The sequence below is a fragment of the Panthera onca genome, chromosome C2 (assembly GCF_046562875.1).
Source record: "Panthera onca isolate mPanOnc1 chromosome C2, mPanOnc1 haplotype 2, whole genome shotgun sequence".
Classification (NCBI taxonomy): Eukaryota; Metazoa; Chordata; class Mammalia; order Carnivora; family Felidae; genus Panthera; species Panthera onca.
Window position 1 is genome coordinate 143,061,938 of NC_138347.1, and position 20,428 is coordinate 143,082,365.

Genomic DNA, 20,428 nt, shown 5'->3' on the forward strand with positions numbered 1-20,428 from the left:
ATCTCAACAACATGCTGAGCTCAAGTTCCATACGCAAAAAATGCACAGTGTTATCATTTCACTTATACGAGATTCTAGAATAGGCATAAAATTATTCTGTGGTAGGAGCAGAAAAGGAGTTGCCTGGGGCTGGGGTAGGAGGTAGAAGGGGGCAGTGGGAACTTTTTGGAATGATGGAAATGTCCTAAATCTTGACTGGGAAGGAGCTTACTCCCGTCAGATTTTGTCAAAATCATTAAATTGTACAGTCGAGATTGATGCATTTCATGTAAATTATTCCTGAATAAAGTTAACTTATACAAGTTATAAAACAAAGTATAAGAGAGGATATTTATTTGGAATTAATTAAGAAATCTCAGCAAATTAAAAATTTTTAAGACGAAAAACAGAAATATCTCCAAATCTAGAACTATCACATTTTTATTATCATCATTATATCTGACAATCCCTCTATAATACATTTCCCTTATGTTTTTGACTATATACTCTTTTATTACCTTCTCATATAACAAAGGTCTCGTAAATTTGTCTCTAGAGGAACTAGAAAGTTATTTTAATATTTCCTGTGGCATGAACGCATGAAATTGACTTTTTAAATTCTTGATAATTTAGAAGACCTTCTTTTAGCTTCTCAACGCATTTTTGGTGATGCCTTATCGTTATTTCTCATGTAATTTTTTGCCACGAAGGTGCTTCTGCCTTGGGTGTCTATAGACAATTGGTGTCCTTTGGCATGACCCCTGAAGACCACTCAGCACCTGGCTCAGCTCAGCCAAGTCCTCACTGGGCCCTGCCCTAGAGCCCCTGACCCCTACAGGGCTAATGCTGGAGGTGGGGCAGCCATGAAACCTAAGTCCCAGTAGTCCCTAGTGGAATAGCATCTCCATCAGATGCTTCTCTTTGAAGTAAAGGTAGAGCCCAGTTGCCTGAAGCTTGCAGGTTGCACTGGCAGCCCGAAGATCACTTTCAGGGCACAGAAGTAACCCTCACACTGAGGCATTGCTCTATGCCCCTGGCACTTGGATGGAGCAAGTAGCTTGGATGAAGCAGTAGCTTCTTGCTCCTACATGCTTCATGCTTCAAGCTACATGCTTCTTGCCTCAAAGAGAAGCATGCTAAGCCTTGGGTTGGGCCACGCCAGAGGAGGGGCCCAAAGCTCAAGCTTCATTAGCATTTCCCTAATAACTTCGTGACCTTGTTTATGCCAACTTCAATTTCTTCGTTTGAAAAAGGAGGATGATGAATGATGATGATGATGATGATAATACATGGCTGAAAGGATTGTTGAGAATTAAATGTATTAAAGTGCTTAACGGGTCCACAGTGAATACGCACTGAATGTTAGTACCTGGATGACCACACCCACATACATTCCAAATCTATTGTTTTCAACTGATCTCTATCCTGAGCCTCCAACCCATGTATTTAACATACCAACAAAGTAAACAGTTCTGGTGAAAGTCAAACAGACATTTCAAGGTCAACATATCAAACATAAAACACTTAGTTATCCCCCCAGAACCTTCCACTTTCTGTCACTTCTTTTTTTTTATTTTTTAAGTTTATTTATTTACTTTTTGAGAGAGAGAGAGAGAAAGAGAGTGGCATGGGCCAAGGGAGTAGGAGAGAGAGGGAGAAGGAGAGAGAGAATCCCAAGTAAACTCCACACTGTCAGCACAGAGCCCATAGTGGGGCTCGAACTCACAAACCATCAGATCATGACCTGAGTCAAAACCAAGAGCTGGCAATTAACCGACTGAGCCACCCAGGTGCCCTTCTGTCATTTCTTCTTTGTTTAAAGACAACACAGTTCCCAAGTTGCCCAAGACAGACACCTGGGTGATCATTTTATATCAGTGTTGTCCATTAGATAAATAACATGAGTCACCAGGTAAATGACACGTGTAATTTTCAGATTTCTAGTAGGCACATTAAAATGGTGAAAAGAATCAAGTGAAATTAATTTTGATAATATATTTTATATAACCCAATATATCCAAAAATTACCATTTCAACGTGTAATCAATGTACGAAGTTATTAATGAGATGTTTTAGATTCGATTTTCATACTAAGTCTTCAAAATTAGGTGTGTATTTCATACTTATAGCACATGTCAAATTATATTAGCCATGTCTAAAATAGTCATTAGCCACACATGGCTGTGGCTATTATATCAGACAGCACAGCTATAGACTTTCCCCAATTTGGCCCTCTACCCAACACATTCCATTAATCACCTCTTTTTATTGATACTATCTCCTTATTACTCTCACTTTCTTGTCACCCTCTGCTTTCACTGTCATAGATAATGCTTTTGGTCTTCTGAACTGATGTCTCAGTCTTATAACCAGTTTCTCTTTCTTTGAACTACCATCCTTCCAGCCTCTCTCTCTCTCTTTCTCTCCTCTACTGTTGGATCCTCCCCTGGTTAGCACACTCCCAAGATAAAGTGCTAAGCCCTTAGTTCATCACACAGAATCCATCCACTATATAGCCCAGAAGACATCCCCATGGTTCTGTCTCCTTCTACTCTCTGATACGCTATTCCCTCTAACATCAAGGAACATTCGAAATTCTCTCGACAAATATTTACTGATCAAAACAAAATTCCTTGACCTCAGTGGATCTACATACACGTGCACATACATCTCCCTGCCCCTTTCAGGACAGGGCTCTGGCTCCTTTTCTTTCAGAGCTCAATTTGTACAACATTTTCCTCTGACCGAGACATTTCCTCCATCCCATTTGTCAGGAAGCCTGGCCCCATTTTCCTACCTCTCTCTGAATAGAACCATTAAGATGTTTGTTACAATGCTCCCTGCTTGCTGAGTTTCCTACTTCTTTCTTTAATGTCTCCTACGCTTTACTGTATTGAGTAAAGATGATATATTATTTAAATTCTTTATTTAAGTTTCTGTCCCAGGACTTGGCATAGGGCACTTATAGGTCCTCAATAAATACTTTTTGAGCTTACAAGTGAAACCAGAAACAGCGACCCTGAGTCCCATTTAGTTTCTTTTTTATCAATAGAACCTAACGTTGGTATTTTAAAAGGTATAATAGACATTTCCTCCCACTATTTAGCAAAAAAGACACTTCTCATCCTCATTTAAGAAGGTTAACTAAAAACCCGTAGTAGAGCTTTTAAAAATGTTTTCAGAAACCATACTCCACACAAAAGGCATCTCAAAAGAAGATAAATAAGCATTTACATAAGAAAATCTGACAATAGTATATTTATGTGGGAGTATTCAGGGCTCCCAAGGATTCCAGCCAAGAAAAATACTAGCTTGTGTTCTTGTCCTTATCTTGTTATTTTAATAAAAAGTCTTACTTTTAAATCAGCTTAGTAACATGCTGCATGAACAGCAATGTAAGCAGGTATGTTCCTCTTTTAGCCAAATGATTTATACAGTCTGATTCATTTAAAAAATCATACAGAGGTAGTCTTCACTTAATGAAAAGATTCACCTTACCTTGGTTCTACATTTAGAACTCACTACATGTTTAATGTGATTTGTTTTATTAAAATACATATGGGGTGCCTGGGTGGCTCAGTCGGTTTAGCACTTGATTCTTGATTTCGGCTCAGGTCATGATCTCACAGTTTATGAGTTTGAGCCCTGCATCAGACTGTCTGCTGTCAGTGTGGAGCCTGCTTTGGATCCTCTCTCCCCCTCCATCTCTGTCCCTTTTCAACTCACTCTCTCTCTGTCTCAAAAATAAATAAACATTAAAAAAGTAAAACAAAAAAAATATGTATATATATGCATAAAAGTTTTCAGAAGTAGTAACATTTTAAATTAGTTCAATATTTATTTATTTGTCTTTTTTAAAGTTTATTTTTGAGAGAGAGAGAGAGAGAGAGAAAAGAGCACACATTCAAGGGGGGGAGGGACAGAGAGAAGGAGAGAGAGGGAATCCCAAGCAGGCTCCATGCTGTCAGCACAGAGCCCAAGGTGGGGCTCAAACCCATGAACTGTGAGATCATGACCTGAGCCGAAATCAAGAGTTGGATGCTTGATTAACTGACTGAGCCATTCAGGCATCCAAATTATTTTGATATTTAAAAATGCTTTCTGGGGTACCTGGATGGCTCAGTCAGTTAAGCATCCAACTTCAGTTCAGGTCATGGCCTCACTATTCCCAAGTTCGAGCTCCACATCGGGCTCTGTGCTGACAGCTCAGAGCCTAGAGCCTCTTTCAGATTCTGTGTGTCCCTCTCTCTCTGCCCTTCCCCTGCTTGCACTCTTTCTCTCTCTCAAAAATAAGTACATTAAAAAAATTTTTTTTAAAATGCTTTCAAAAAGCTTTGCCAACTAGACTATCATATTTCCACACCATTGTCTTACGTTGGTAAGGAAGTGATAATTATCTAAACCATGATGGCAATAACAATAATAAATAACATTAACAAATAATGATAGTGATTATTGTTAATGCTTATTGACCATTTACCGTATGCCAGATATTATTTTTAGTGTTTTCTATATAATGAATTCTTTAATCTTCCCAATGATTGTTAAGGGTCACTTATTGTTGATGTCCCCATTTAACAGGTGAGGTACCCAGTCCTGCTCTACTGAATTGGTTTCGTTTCTCATATTACCTGTAGATTGAATATTGCTCTCAAAACAAGATGTCCAGGTCCAAAACTTGCAGGTGAATGTGACCGTATTTGAAACTACAGTCTTGCAGCTATAAATAGGTTAATGATTCCAGGATGAAATAATCCTAGATTTAAGATGGGCCCTAAATCCCATGACCGGTATCTTTATGAGAGGAAAACAGGGGTTTGAGACACAGAGACATGGGGAAGAAGCCCATGAGAAGATTGAAGCAAAGTTTGGTGTTTTATGCTGCCACCAGCCAAGGAAGGCCAAGAGCCACTGGAAGCTAGAATTTGCAAAGAAGGATTCTTCCCAAGAGCCTTGGAAGAGCATGACTCTGCTGACAACCTAATTTTGGACTTCTGGCCTTCAGGACCATGAGATCATAAATTTCTGATGTATTAAGTCACCTTGTTGTGGTAATTTAGTATGGCAACCCTAAGAAATGAATATATTGGCCATGGTCCTTTTTGCTGTAGGTTTTTATATGTGCTTTTCCCTCAAACTCTTATCTAGAATGCGGCAAGGAAGCAGAAAGTTCTCGTATCAGTAGACTCTTACCATAATAATGTTGCATAACAACAATAACATCCAAAGATAAGCCTCCATTTCTCATACACCTGCAAGTTGGCTAGAACAGCTTTCTTGACCTCACCTAGGCTCATTCACACATCAGCAGATTGGCTAGAGTTCAGCTGATATAAATCCGATTGGCAGGCCAGCTCAGGTTCAGACTGTGGCTCCAAGATGCTTGGCTCTTTATGGTGAATTGAGGTCACATAATTTCCACATACCATTCACCTTCCTTAGATGATCACACTAGCTAGGGTGGATTTCTCTTACTTAAGAAAGGATGAGTGGAACTGTGTGATGCCTCCCTAGGCCTATGCCCTGAACTGTCACAATGTCATTTCTATCCACATTCCATTGGCCAATGCAAGTCACATAGAATTAAGGGGAAGGGATGTACACTCCATCCATAGAGGTGGGAAGTGAGAAAAGATAAGTAAATATTTTTGAACAATATTTAACCTGCTACAGACATTTTTCTGTTTTGTCTCACTCTCTGTCCCCATGTCTACATCTTCTACTTGTGTTTCAAGAGCAGTCTAGATATTACCCCCTCCAGGAGGCCTTCCCCACAATCTAAATCTGAGTTAGGTATTTCTCCCACACTATGCTTTCCCCTTTATATGTGACACTTTAAATATGACCCTGGATATAATTCATATTTCAGTATCTGCCTCTCAGAGAGACCTCAAACTTTCAGAGGGCAGGAATCAAGTCTTTCTACTTCATTACTTTCCCAGAGTCTTGTCCAAAGTCCACGTCACTGTTGAAGGGAAAACACATTCTTAAGCTGTTCATCTATAGATTTCTCCCTAGTCTCACAAAATGTCCACAGGCCATGAGAGTTTGGGCAACACTTTCAGCAGTTTTCTCATTGATGGCTCAGAAGAAAGGTCTTGTCTCTGGCAGATCAAGTGGCCTAAGAGGTCTCCTAAGCGAACTCTCCCATTTTAGGAACGGGAATCTGGAGGCCCAGAGAAATGACATGATTCTCTACAGGTTATCTAACTGGACAAGGTACTAGGCTTGCTTATCTAAGTAACACCTTTACTTAACAGCTTTGCCATATGTTCTCATCCATTTCTATTACTGGTTAGGTGCTGGGCCAAGGTCAGAAAGGACAGTCCTCACAACTTAATACATCAAGACTGAACAGTAAGAATCATGTGGTGGGTCATGTTGGTGATAGTTACTCCTTAATCTAGAGGAGGGGAGGGATGCTTTTAGAATTGTACTACCCTTTTAGACCACCAAGCTATCAGTCTGAGTCTTAAGAGGAAACAGGATTCTTCTCAGACAGCTTGAGTGGACTTTAAAGAGGTGCAAGCAGAGTTAAGGAAAAACCATCAGAGACCAATAGTGATGGGAAGCCATTACCTCACGTGGTAGCTTTATTGCATCCATGGCCTCTATTAATTTTCCCTGCAACATTCTCTGTGTGGTGCTTAATTTTATGTGTCAACTTGACTGGGCCATAGGGTACCTAGATATTTGGTCAGACGTTATTCTGGGTGTATCTGTGAGGATGTTTTTGAATAAGATTAACATTTGAATCCATAGACTGAGTAAAGCAGATTGTCTTCCCTAATGTGGGTGGCCTTCATCCAATCAGTTGAAGTACTGAAAAGAATAAAAAGGCTGACCATCCCTCAAATTTCAAGGACCTCCTCCTGCCTGATTGTTTGAGCTGGAACACTGGTCTTTCCCTGGCTTCTGACTCAAACTGAAATATTGGCTCTTTTCAGGGCTCAAGTCTGCCAGCTTTTGGACCTACATTGATGGCTTTCCGGTTCTCAGACCTTCATACTGAGATTGGAACTACACCCAATCTCAGTGATCCCGGCTCTCTTGGATCTCCAGCTGGCGGACTGCAGATATTGGGACTTCTCAGTCTTCTTACTCACTTGAGTCAATTCTTTGTAACAAATCTTTTAAATATGTATATATGTATCTCTTATTATTTCTCTGGATGACCAGAATAATACATTCTGACTCTGACCCTCTTTTTTAAAATGTGTATTTATTTTTGAAAGAGAGAGCGCGCACGCACGTGTGTATGCTTCTGTTTGCATAAGCGGAGGAGGGGTAGAGAGAGAAGGAGACAGAGGATCCAAAGTAGGCTCTGCACTGACAGCAGAGAGCCTGATGCGGAACTCGAACTCACAAATTGTGAGATCATGACTGAGCTGAAGTCGGATGCTTAACCCACTGAGCCACTCAGGTGTCCCTGACTCTGACCCTCTTACTTCCCTCTTATAAAAACCTGATTACATTGGGCCCACTCAGATAATCCAAGATAATTTCCCCATCTCAGGATCGTTAATTTGATCACAACGACCAAGTTCCTTTTGCTAATATAAGGTAACATATTCACAAGTTTGGGGAATTAGGACATGGACATATGGGGGGGCAGGAGGCATTATATTGTCTACCCCAGGCTCTCCGTGGTCCAGAGTGGACCATTTCTTCAGCTCTGAACTCATATCTATTGTTAGAAAGGTGAGGTGCTCTGACTGGACATCTCTGAGGCATATCCTCATACCATTACCTTGGGGGAAGTAAGGAAAGTAGCCTCAGCCATACCACGAGGATTGAAACTGGAGGCAGGTTGTCTCCACAGGAAACCCAGAGGCTATTTCCAGATTAAGGGGAACTTAATGCTGGGAAAGCAGCAATGAAAAATCCTCTACAACTTCTAATCTCAAGGTGCTCTCAAGGCTCCTAGGACTATTGAACACAAAAAGCTCTGGCCTTCAAGTCAACACAATCCTGCTGTAAATTGTAGCTTACCACTTCAGAGATGTTTGACCTTGAGTGAGTTACTGAATGTCCATAGTCTTAGTTTTTTTTCCCTGCTAAAAATAGAGAAAAAATATGTCCCTTGGTTAGCTATCATGTTGACTGAAGGAAATCAAGTACATAAAGTGTCTAGAAAACGAGTGGCCCATAGCTGGTGTGCAATAAATGTAAGCTTCCCTCTCCTTTCCATTTCTTTTCTATGACATTCTGAATCTAAAATTCCACAGAGTGGATTTATAGAACCCAGTTCCTGAGAGCTCTATGGAACTGAGCTTGTGGTGATTTCCCACCTGGCTCATAATGTGACAATTTGTAGATGCTGGCTTCTAATGGATGGATTTGAGAAACCAAAATTAAAATGCAAGGAGTTCATACTTCAAATTTCTGACTGACCAGAAGGGATTAGAGGTAACAGTTGGCACCACTAGCTTCTGGGTAATTTAGGAGAAGAGAATATGAAGAGCAAAATGAACATCAGAAGGCGGGAGGCTGAGTCCAGGATAGTTTCAGTACAGGCCTTTCTGAGAGCAGGGCACACACTTCTGTGATCCCTGAAAGTCACTTCCTATCCTACAGTGCCATAATTATCAAGGTCTATTACCTAAGAGCTGGAAATAAATGGCCTGGCCACCTTCCAACAGTATGGTCATGAAGAGTTAATTAGCATGTAAGCGTTCCGTAAATAGACGGCACTATGCAAAGGTTAAGTAATAACATTAGGAAAGAACTGTCTTAAATTTTTTGCTACTTTTCTTCAGTGTTCATGCATAATTGTAATTAAAACATCAGAGAGGAGAAAGAGTTAATAGCCAAAGCAGAGTGGGCGTGTCGATAAAAAATGTGGGGAAGGAAAGCAACGTATAGTGTGAGAAACATACGGGGGTTGGGACTGAATATTATTTATTGATGGACTTTTAAAGAGCTGGCAGAAGGAGTTGCTGAGCTATGATTATTCATTTCTGACAAGTGACCAAGAACAAGTAAGGATCTACATGTCCTTAAATAAAATTCAAGCACTCACCCAGATCTCTCCTGACCTGGAAAGGAGATCAAGGTCAGGATGGCTGGTACTTGGTTAGGAGATGGCCTTGGTACTTGGAGGTGTTGCAATATTTGGGGAGAGAATATGAAGGCAGGAGAGAGAGTCCAGCATAAAAAGAAGAGAGTCCAGGTGTAAAAGAAGAAGCCGACGGCTAAGAGTCAGAATTTTAGTAAATCTTAGCTCAAACACTAACTGTACGATCTTGAAAGAGAAATGTTGCTCTCTGAGCTTGTTTCCTCATCTGAGAAGCCAGGTGGTTAAGATTAAATTATCCAAAATGGCCCTTCTCATACAAGCATCCTATGATCCTAAGAGGAAAGTGGTTCATGAGAGACCACCTATCCATCCTCCATGGTCTAACCCAAATGTCGCCTTCACCATGGCTTCACCACTTGGAATTCTTAAAGTGTTGTAGCAAATTGTGCCTTTATGAGGGGATAAATCATATTTCACTTTTCATTATGGTGATTTTAGTATTTCTTATGTCTCCGACAAAATTCCTTTGGCATAGGAGCTCTGACTGATTCACATTTGAACTACAGCCCCTAGTACAATACCCAGCACATAATGAATGTTCGGTAAGCATTGCAGAAAATTGAGTAGGACTTTTCCTGTTGTCTTAGAACTGACGACCAGTTACCAAAGCTGGAGACAAAGAAACTCCAAGTACCAAACATTCTACTATCCTTGATCAAACATGAGCATTAAACCTCCAGACAATGAGTAGAAGACCATGAAAAGAGAAACATGGCAGAAAACAATGGCTAAAGTCAGGAATTGGCATAATGGGGAGTTGTGACAATGGTTCCCCTGCCTTGAAAACAAACTGTACAGACAAAAACAAACAAATCTTGCATGAAAGAAGATAGGTAACTGCCAGAAAGAGCAGTTTTTCATTTCTAGTTAGAACTATTCTTAGGATTAAATTGTTGATCACCCCCATAACCATCTCAATTTCCCTGTTTGAACAATGAGAGAAGAGACTGGAGAGATATCAGATCCATGATGTGAATGACAAAGATGTGTGTTTTCCTTGAGCCAAGTGGACACCAATGAAGGTTGCCCAATTTGAGCCAAACTGTAGAGAACCTAGTCAAGACAATGCAAAGAATATCATTTCTTACTACTGATTTCTTATTCCTTACTCATCTTTAACACAAGAATTATGAATTCTAGTTTCTACACTAAATTAGCTACGATCCAGGAACTACCAAGATGTTGGAAAGATCATTTTTAAAATGTACAACACTTTGGTATAAATATGGGTATATGTTAGTAGCTTTCTTCTTCTACTCCTGGATACCTTACAAAAGGAAAAAATGGAAAAAAAATTAATTTTAGCAAAACTACCAGTATAATCTGCAGACACCACAAGCCTTGCAGGAAAAAGAAGCAATTTGGAGAGTGGTGAGCTGGCCAGATGAAGGCAGATATCAGAACATACAACAGGAACACACTCCCTGAAGGTGAAGGACTCAACCTGAGTAGCAAAGGCAATAGTCTTTGCAGCAACCAGCATCAGAACTGAAGAAAGCAAGGCTAATGGCAAAAATCCTCACCCCGCCTCTCCCTATCCCACCAACTCCACGCCCCACCATATTGAGAAGAGGCAGTCTGTCTCTGCAGTAGCAAAGAAGAAATTTTTGAGGTGTGCTATTGGAAAGTTTTTCCTTAAAGAAACTTCCTGTAATATTTCCAATAATGAGTAATAAAATGGAATTGGTCAAACATTGAAAGTATGTATAATATTTAAATAAATAAAGTATATTTATGTATATAAATATATAAAACATACACACACACACACACACACACACACACACACAGAGAATCAAAAGAAGTATTAGTAGTATATACTGAGAGCTCCTACTACATGGCAATTGACCAATAATGGTAAATACCAAGACATGGCCTCGTGAATTTATTGTACTTCATAATTAAAGAATGATACATTTTAAAAAGTAAGGGTAAAGTTTTTGCTTGTCACAAAGTCTAGAGGGTATAGCACTGGGATTTAATGGAAGGGTCATGTAAGTTAAACATCTTTCACTTTGTAAAAATATCTCACAATATATTTTCCCCATCAAAACACCAATAAACACTGACATAATTCACCATATAGATAGAATGAAGGACCTATATTGCCCAAGACTATAGTTGAGGAGTTTTAAATCAGAAACTAGCAAAAGATTCCACCAATGCATCAAAAAAGAAAAATAGACTATAAACAAACAGAGTTTATTTCTGAAATTCAGACTTTATCTCAAAAAAATCTGTTAATTCAATCTATTATCGAATGAAACAAAAATCAAATGATTAAATCAAAGAAAAAAGACAAGACATTTAATAAAATCCAGCATCCACTCCTAATAGAATTCTAAATAAAATAAGGATGGACATAAACAGTTTAAATTTTTTTTTAATGTTTATTCACTTTTTGAGAGAGAAAGAGAGACAGAGTGTGAGCAGGGGAGGGGCAGAGAGAGAGAATGAGACACAGAATCGGAAGCAGGCTCCAGGCTCTGAGCTGTCCGCACAGAGCCAGACATGGGGCTCAAACTCACAAACCGTGGGATCATGACCTGAGCCGAAGTCAGATGCTTAACTGACTGAGCCACCCGGGTGCCCTGGATAGACATAAACATTTAAACTTATTAAATATTTTCACCAAAACCCAACATCACATATTATTTTAAATGATGAAAAACCAAAAATAATTGATTAAAAACAGAAATAAGACAGCAATGTTAGTGTCAGCATTATTATTCAATAGGATTCTAGAGATTCTAATGAAAACAATAAGATAATAAAATGAAATGACATGTAACATAGCATATATAGGTAAACTTATATAAATACTTACAAATTTTGCTATAGTTTATAATAATATAGCTAGACTGAAGTTCAGTTTACAAAACCCAATAGCTTCTCTCTATTCCAATTAAAGAAATTAGAAAAGGAAATGAGAAAATGAATGTTACACTTGCGATAGTCACAAAAACTGAAGAATATTTAGGATAATTTATTAAAAGAACAGCATAGGACTTCCCTGAAGATAATTTAAGAGCTTATTAAAGAATATAAAATCTAAACTGATGGAAATATATACTATGTTCTTGAATAAGAAATCTTAATATGATAAAAATATAAATTCCACAGAACAGAGAGGCTATAAAAAGAGATGTACATGCTTGACAATAAAAATTATGCATTTTAGGGGCTCCTGGGTGGTTCAGTCGGTTAAGCGTTCGACTTCGGCTCAGGTCATGATCTCACAGTTCGTGGGTTCGAGCCCTGTGTCAGGCTTTGTGCTGACAGCTCAGAGCCTGGAGCCTGCCTCAGATTCTGTTGTTTCCTTCTCTCTGCCCCTCCCCTGCTCATAATCTGTGTCTCTCTTTCTCTCAAAAATAAATAAACATTAAATTTTTTTTAATTGTACATTTTAAATGGCAAAAGATAACATAAAATCAACAGAAGCATAATGTAATTGGAAACAATATTTTTGATGCAGGACATCTGAGGTTACATATGTAAGTTATTAATGTACAAACTGTTCTTACACACAGAAAGGAGACATGAAACAACCCAAGGGGAAAGCGAACAAACAAAGTGTGCAGTGAGCAAGTTTGTATCACTGAAGAGAAACTCCAGAGGGTCAAGAAAGGCATGGAAAGATGCTCAAACTCAGCAGTACAAAGAAAAATGCAAAGTAAACAAACAACTGTTATCTCTACCCATCAGACTAGCTAAGAATGAAAGTGAGAAACTCCCTTCTATGCAGCCATTAGGAATGAACTTTCCCCGTATCCATCAATGGGGGATATTTCCTGTTATGAACTAAATGTGTCCCCTGCCAAATTCTTATGTTGAAACCCTCCCTCCTAGTGTGATGGTGCTAGGAGTTGGGGCCTTTGGAAGGTGATTGAGGTTAGACGAGGGGTCAGGGTGGAGCCCTCATGAATGGGACTAGTTCCCATGAGAGTCACCACAGAGCTGGTTCGCTCTCTGCTCTGTGCCATTCGAAGATTCAGGAAAAGCTGGCATGCTGCAACCCACAAGAGGGCTCCCACCAGAAGCTACCATGCCAGTATTTTGATCCTGAAGGTTCAGACTCCAAAACTGTAAGAAATACGTTTCTGCAGTCTATAGCCATCCAGTCTATGGCACTTTGTTATAGGAGTGCCAGCTCCCTAAGACATTTCTTTAAGGTACTTTTCAATGAGGAAAGCAAGATACAGAAAAGCACACATTACTGAACTCCATTTTATAAAAACAAACAGTGATAACCCATATGTGTATATTTGCAAACCGGTATATAGATTTGAACACGGAGGAAATATGGAGGGATACTTAATTAGGTTGTTAGCATGGATTACCTGGATGGAGCAGAGAGGGGGAAAGGAAAGGGATGAGGGGGAGGGGAGAGAACTCTGGGAAAGATGGCAACTGAGAGGTTAGGCACATGGATTCTGGAATCAGATTCTCAGGGTTGGAATTCCATCTTGGGGAGGGAGTCATTTAAGCCTCTACATTCTAGCTCCCTATCTGTGTAACAGAGATAGTAATAGTGCCTACCTCATAAGGCTCTTTGTGAAATTAAATTAGCTACTATGTATGAAGTGCTTAGAATAAGACCTGAAACATTGAATAAACAAATACATGTTTAATATTATTATTATATGTATATGAGGATACATTTTAAATGAAATAAATAATTTTATTATCATTTTACTATTAAATAAAATTTTATTATTAAAAATAAAATCAAGTAAAAATCCTTTGGCACCTCCCCAGTCCAAAAGATATCATCTGGGCTTGAATCCTATCAGTTAACTATTGCAATTGCACTCATGGCCAACATCTTTTCTGGAGGAACGTTGCCACATACAGCTAACCACTCTACTAGTGGCAAAGAATGGAGTGTATGTTTCAGAAATTACATACAGTTCAGTGGTGATGTTCATGTGGGAGACAAGATGGCACAGGGGACAGGACTTTGGAAAGAGATAAAGCAGATTCCAATTTTAGTTCTGCTGCATGTTATCTGTGAAACTGTGGGCCAATCGCAAACTCTCTGGGCCTCCATTTCCTTGAATTTACAATGAGGTAATGATACCTATCTTATACTACATTAGTGAAAAATAAAAGGAAAAAAATGTACACTAAGTACTGAATACAGTGACTGTCTCACAGTGAGCCTCATAAAGGTTACCTTTTACTTTTATGACTGTATTTAGAAGTAATGCAAAAGAGAGGAAAGCAGACAAATTTGGACCAAGGAAGGGGGTGCTGCTTCGCCGAACCTTAGTGAGAAGCTTGAATTAGTTTTTCTGGAACACTGGACTGAGGGTGTAGCTCCAAATCTGCCCAAACGTAGAGGGTTGTGAGCAGGAGAGAGCCCTCTGTGGGTGTGTGGGAATAACTGGAAAAGCCCCTCTGGAGGAAGACAGAATATGGCACTAGAATGAAAGAGGTGGGAGCAGCTGAGAGTAAGAGAGAGAAGACATACGAGGACAGTCGGGAGCCAAAGTCCCAAACTAATTCCTGGGAGACCATGCTGGAAGCATTGCTGGAGCATCATCAACATTTGTTTTCCTGTCCTCTCTATGTTGCCAGAAAGGTGAGTATTGGGATATTCTAAAGGTTCCTCTTTGCCCTTTGCTCAAGAGCCTTGGAAGGCATAAAAGCACTGATAATGAAAAGCATAACAACAACATAATCAGAAAGCCATAAAAAGCGCCCCCACATCCTAGCAAACTAGGGTGTCAGAACATTGGGCTGCATCCCCTGGAAATCTGCTCTGGCTGGGCTCCATGGTTACGCAGGCCAGGACACAAGTCACAACACTGTTGTCCTCCAGAGTTGATGGGGAGACACCAGCAAGGGGCTCCTGGGATTCTGACGCCCTCACAGAGCCCAGGCATGATGGCACCAAATGGCCCCGCTTTCCATTCAGCTTACCCAACCACTTACTAAGGACACCTGAGAGCCCACTGAGTCCCAGGCTTTCGTGTACGCTGAATAGCTCACAAAGTTAGTATTAACCTTCTACTTCATGGATAACCTCTAAGAAGTTACGAACTTGTCCAAGGACACTTACTGTCTGAATACGGATCTGAAACTGGAGCCCAGACCAGTACAAACACAGTTCTACTGTTTGCTTGTAAATGAGTGAAGGATGCTGCATGGGTGGGGCAGTCTGGAAATAAGGAGGCAGGGCCAGGCCTCAGTCAGCCTGAGGTTCAAATCTTTACCGTGGAAGAAACTACAGAGACCATTCTCTCTCCCCGTTTAGAAGGGTTCCCCGGGTTTTATTCTGGAAAGACTTGCCCATTTTCTTTAAGAATTTCAGAAGACAATTTCTTTCACTTATTCATCATTCAGTCTCATCTTCCAGAAAATAGTTTACAATCCCTCTGAAGAGTGGGGAGGGAGGGAGTGAATGCCAGAAGAGCCACCAGAGAACTTTGTGATGTTAAACTGGGACAATATGTGTGAAAATGCTTTGGTGAACTACAACTTCTGACACATTTTTCCCTCTCATTTGACTACCATCATCAGCTTAGCACGAGCATTCTTAAATTATAGCATCCATCGGAACCATCTGGAAGGCTTGCTAACCATAGATACTGATTGCAATGCCCTACTCCCAGAATTTCAGATTGTGGTAGGTCTAAGGTTTGCATTTCTCAAATTAGAATTTAATGCTGGTATGCGACCACACTTTCTTTGAGGACCATTGGCCCATCAGAAAGATGCCTTGTTCGTGCTTGTGCCACAATCTCTCTCTTCTTGCGTCTTCACTTGGAAAATCTACTTAACCCGTGGTGTGTGTGGATGTCATAGGAGAGAGCCCTTGGGATAATTGCTTGGCCCACAAACCTTCCCTCATTTTTAGGAATGGTTCCCAGTTATGCAGGGCTGAGGTCTACTGGGCCTTTCTGTGCTGTGTAACTGTGATCTTTGGCCACAGTTGATTGACCTATATATAGGTGGATTATTGATCCATACTGGGAAAATCAGATACCCTTTCCCAAGAATACAAAACTGGGAACTCTTCCACTAAAAACCCCCCAATACTTTCTCACAGCTTTCAGATTAAAGGGAAAAATCTTTAATAAGTGTATTAGTTAGGGTAAGCTAACTGCTGTAAACACCCCAACATATCAGTGCCTTAATCTAATAAAGGCCTTTTTTTTTTTTTTTTGCTTCGTTTCCAATCTAAAGGAATGGGTAGAAGATGAATCTTATAGGAGCCATACACCATCCAATTTGAGGTTCCAACATCCTCTAGGCCTTTGGAGAATTTTCAGTAGACAAGAGAAGTGAAAGGGATGATTTGAGTGGCAGGTTTTATGTGCCAGGCTGGAGGTAATGTTTATAAATTCCCGCTCACATTCCATTGGTCAGAACCTATCAGATGGTTGCATCCAACTGCATTTCAGGCTACTGACCCAGGAGGAAAAGGGAAGGGTTTTGTAGAACAGAAATATTTCCCCTGTATGTGGTTTTTAAGGCCCTTTTTGTGATCTAGTGCCTACGTATTTTCATAGGGCTCCATTCTGTTCCAATCACAGGGCACGTGCTTTTCTTTCCTGGAAATATTCTTTAGTCCATGGTTACCTTATAAACCTCTAGTCATCCTTCCAATTATAGCACCCAATTGTAACTTTGGAACCTTCCTAAAACAGTTATCCTATTATATATATTTTAATAGAGCCATGTACCTCTCCTTGAATTTTGGAAAAAATGGTAATTGGGCTTATTTTGTGTGATTACTTTATTAATATCTATAAATCCCAGGAGGGATTTGTTTGTTCATTGGATCTCCATTGCCTATCATGGCATTGAACATATGGTAAGTATTCAATTAGTATTTGTTTCATGAGAGGAAGGAAGGAAGGAAGGAAGGAAGATAGAAAAGAAAGAAGGAAGGAAAGGAAGAAGGGACAACCAGTGGAGCTGTTTTGTTAATAGTGACATTCCAGAGAGAAGTTCCTGGTTCTCATGCTGTTAAGATTCTTTCCTTTTCTGACCTTGGATGGTCAACTCTTTCTTCTTGATATTTTCAATATCTTTTAATATATTTTCCCTGAAAACTTTAATTGAATACAGACAGTTCATGTTGTTTTCTAACAAAATAATTTCATGTTTCTTGGACATTAAGGAGTATGAACATTCAGGGATTTGCTGAAGATACAGATTCTGATCCAGTAGGCCTTTGGAGAGTGGAAGAGTAGGGCCCTGTCATCCTAAAAGGTCCCCAGGTGATTCTGTTGCTACTCACTCATGGACACACATTTTGAGTAGCAATACCTCACCATAATCCAACAGGGATTATGCACTTACTCTGCCTTCCCTACTAAGGCTTGATTTAGTCCATTTGATTTCCAGTCTTCAGTCCCTAGCTATTGATGACACCTTCAACACACCTATGCTCATTGTCAGATTTGACTCCTTTCTTCCTAAACTAATGCTAATTTTAAATCTTGTATTACCTAGCCAGTTCACTGAAATGTGTGAATATTTACTGCCAGCATTTAATTGCCTGAGACATTAAAATAACTATCAAAATGCCAAGGCTGGCAGACACAGCCTATTGTCTGTAAATAGCATTTTCACCATTTACTTTAAAAGGCTGAGCAGTTATCCCCTGAGCACTAGCTGGCCTATTGTTTTGGAAAATATCAATTCCTCTCAAGATAGAAACATATTCTGCAGAATTATCAGTGCCTCTCTCTGGAAAAATTAATTACAATTCTTTACTTTTGGATAGTTTTTCAAACCTTACAAACCTACTGATGTATGCTATTTCATTCTATAATCTCATGTCTTAAAATTAGTTGTTATTCCCATTTTATATAAAAGAAAACCATGATTTTTAAAAAATTTGTCTGGGGCGCCTGGGTGGCTCAGTCGGTTAAGTGTCCAACTTCGGCTCAGGTCATGATCTCGCGGTCCGTGAGTTCGAGCCCCGCGTCGGGCTCTGTGCTGACAGCTCAGAGCCTGGAGCCTGCTTCAGATTCTGTGTCTCCCTCTCTCTCTGACCCTCCCCTGTTCATGCTCTGTCTCTCTCTGTCTCAAAAATAAATAAACATTAAAAAAAATTATTTGTCAAACATTTAATTTCTTAGTATGTTTCCTCATGCTTATTGATGTTGGGGTTGGCCGGGTGAGTTTTTTGACCAATGGAATGGTTAGTGTCTGTGATGCAGCAAAGGCATGAATCAAGATTCCTGATGTTGAGTATGCCTTTCTGTGTCTCTCCCATTATCATGAGAAGACATTCTCCCCAGATAGCTGCTATGCCTTCAGTCTAGGTCCCAGAATTGACCCATGTTACGAAATTCTGAGGCTCCTAATCAGAAAGTGAGGAGACAAACCCGGCTCACAACTTGTAGCTGAGCCACTCAACTAAGCCTGGCCAAGATCAGCCAATCTGCAGTGGGTCTGCAGACTATAAACATGAAAAGAAATATCTGCATTATAACCGAGTTCTGTTACAAAACATTATTGTAGGAATAGCTGACTGAAACAGAACCTAATGTACAGAAATGATAGACAATGTCCCCAACATTACATAACTGGTAACTGTTTACAATGAGATTCACACTGTCACACTCTGAATAGATTACTTTCCCTACTGTATAACTCAGTGGGGCATGAATAAGAAAAAAATGTCCTTTTTGCACTAATTCTTTCAAGGTCATTTAGAGGCACTCCCTCAATAGCCCCATATCCAGTGGAATGGTTTTGGAGAGACAGAACAAAGAAATATATAAAATATATTTTTCTCTTCTGGTTTCGTATGTGAAAGCAGATTCTAAATGAGACAAGGAGTCCTCTTCTTCATGCCTTGTTAATGGCAGACTTGAAACCATAACTCCAGATGTCTAGAGATTAAGGAGGGAATACATTAAAGAGCACAAACTTCAGAATCAGATAGACTTAGGTTTCAATCTTGATTCAGCTCTACATATGTGGATGGAATTTGAATACATATTTAATTCTCCTAAACTTTGGTTTCCTAAACTTTGGTATAAATTAAGTACTACTCACCCAGCAATAGCACTGCTAGGAATTTACCCAAGGGATACAGGAGTACTGATGCATAGGGGCACTTGTACACCAATATTTATAGCAGCACTCTCAACAATAGCCAAATTATGGAAAGAGCCTAAATGTCCATCAACTGATGAATGGATAAAGAAATTGTGGTTTATATACACAATGGAGTACTACATGGCAATGAGAAAGAACGAAATATGGCCCTTTGTAGCAACGTGGATGGAACTGGAGAGTGTGATGCTAAGTGAAATAAGCCATACAGAGAAAGACAGATACCATATGTTTTCACTCTTATGTGGATCCTGAGAAACTTAACAGAAACCCATGGAGGAGGGGAAGGAAAAAAAAAAAGAGGTTAGAGTGGGAGAGAGCCAAAGCATAAGAGACTCTTAAAAACTGAGAACAAACTGAGGGTTGATGGGGGGTGGGAGGGAGGGGTGGGTGGGTGATGGGTATTGAGGAGGGCACCTTTTGGGATGAGCACCGGGTGTTGTATGGAAACCAATTTGACAATAAATTTCATATATTGAAAAAAAAATTAAGTACTACTCTACTTAATATGGACCTTAGAAGATTGTCCTGAAGATAAATGAGATGATATAAAAAAAGGGTCTGACACTTAACAGTAATAAAATATGGGCTCTGGAGTTATGCTTTCTAGGTTTACATGCTTGATATCACATTTGATGTGTGAACTTAAGTAAATTCATAAACTCTTTGTTCTTTAGTTTACTTTTGTATGAAATGGGAACAAGATTATATTTATTTCATAAGGTTATTTCATAGGTTGAATATGACAATACAGGGTCTAACATAGTATTACTCAATTCATGTTAGCTCTTCTTTTTCTTAATAAGTACAAAATAAATAGTAGCTTTATTAAAAAAAGTTTTACTATGATTATTCCACTCTATGATGCTGTAGAGGATTGGAACATTCTAGTAAATTCTAAATCTCTTTGGAGGGAGTCTCTCTTAGGCATAAATCCAGTGCTGAACATGAAAAGGGTATTTCCAAAAGGCAAATTGTAAAAACATAGACTCTCAAAACTAGAATCTTGATCAAATGTTATGTGAACATTTTTATTTTATAGAGTGATACAGTGCAGCCAAAGACTCCATAGACCTATTGCCAGAGGAAAATGAGTTAGAGTGTGTATGTGGTGGCGGGGAAGACTCAAAGGCTTTCAAGGGCATATGTATCATATGTTACCAGACAGGTAACATAAATGCATATTGAATAAAGGAATGGTGAGTTGTGACTACTGCTAAAAGTGTAAAACTGAAGTCCTACTCTAATAAATTAAGTTTCCAAATTTTTAACACATTATGTTGATAA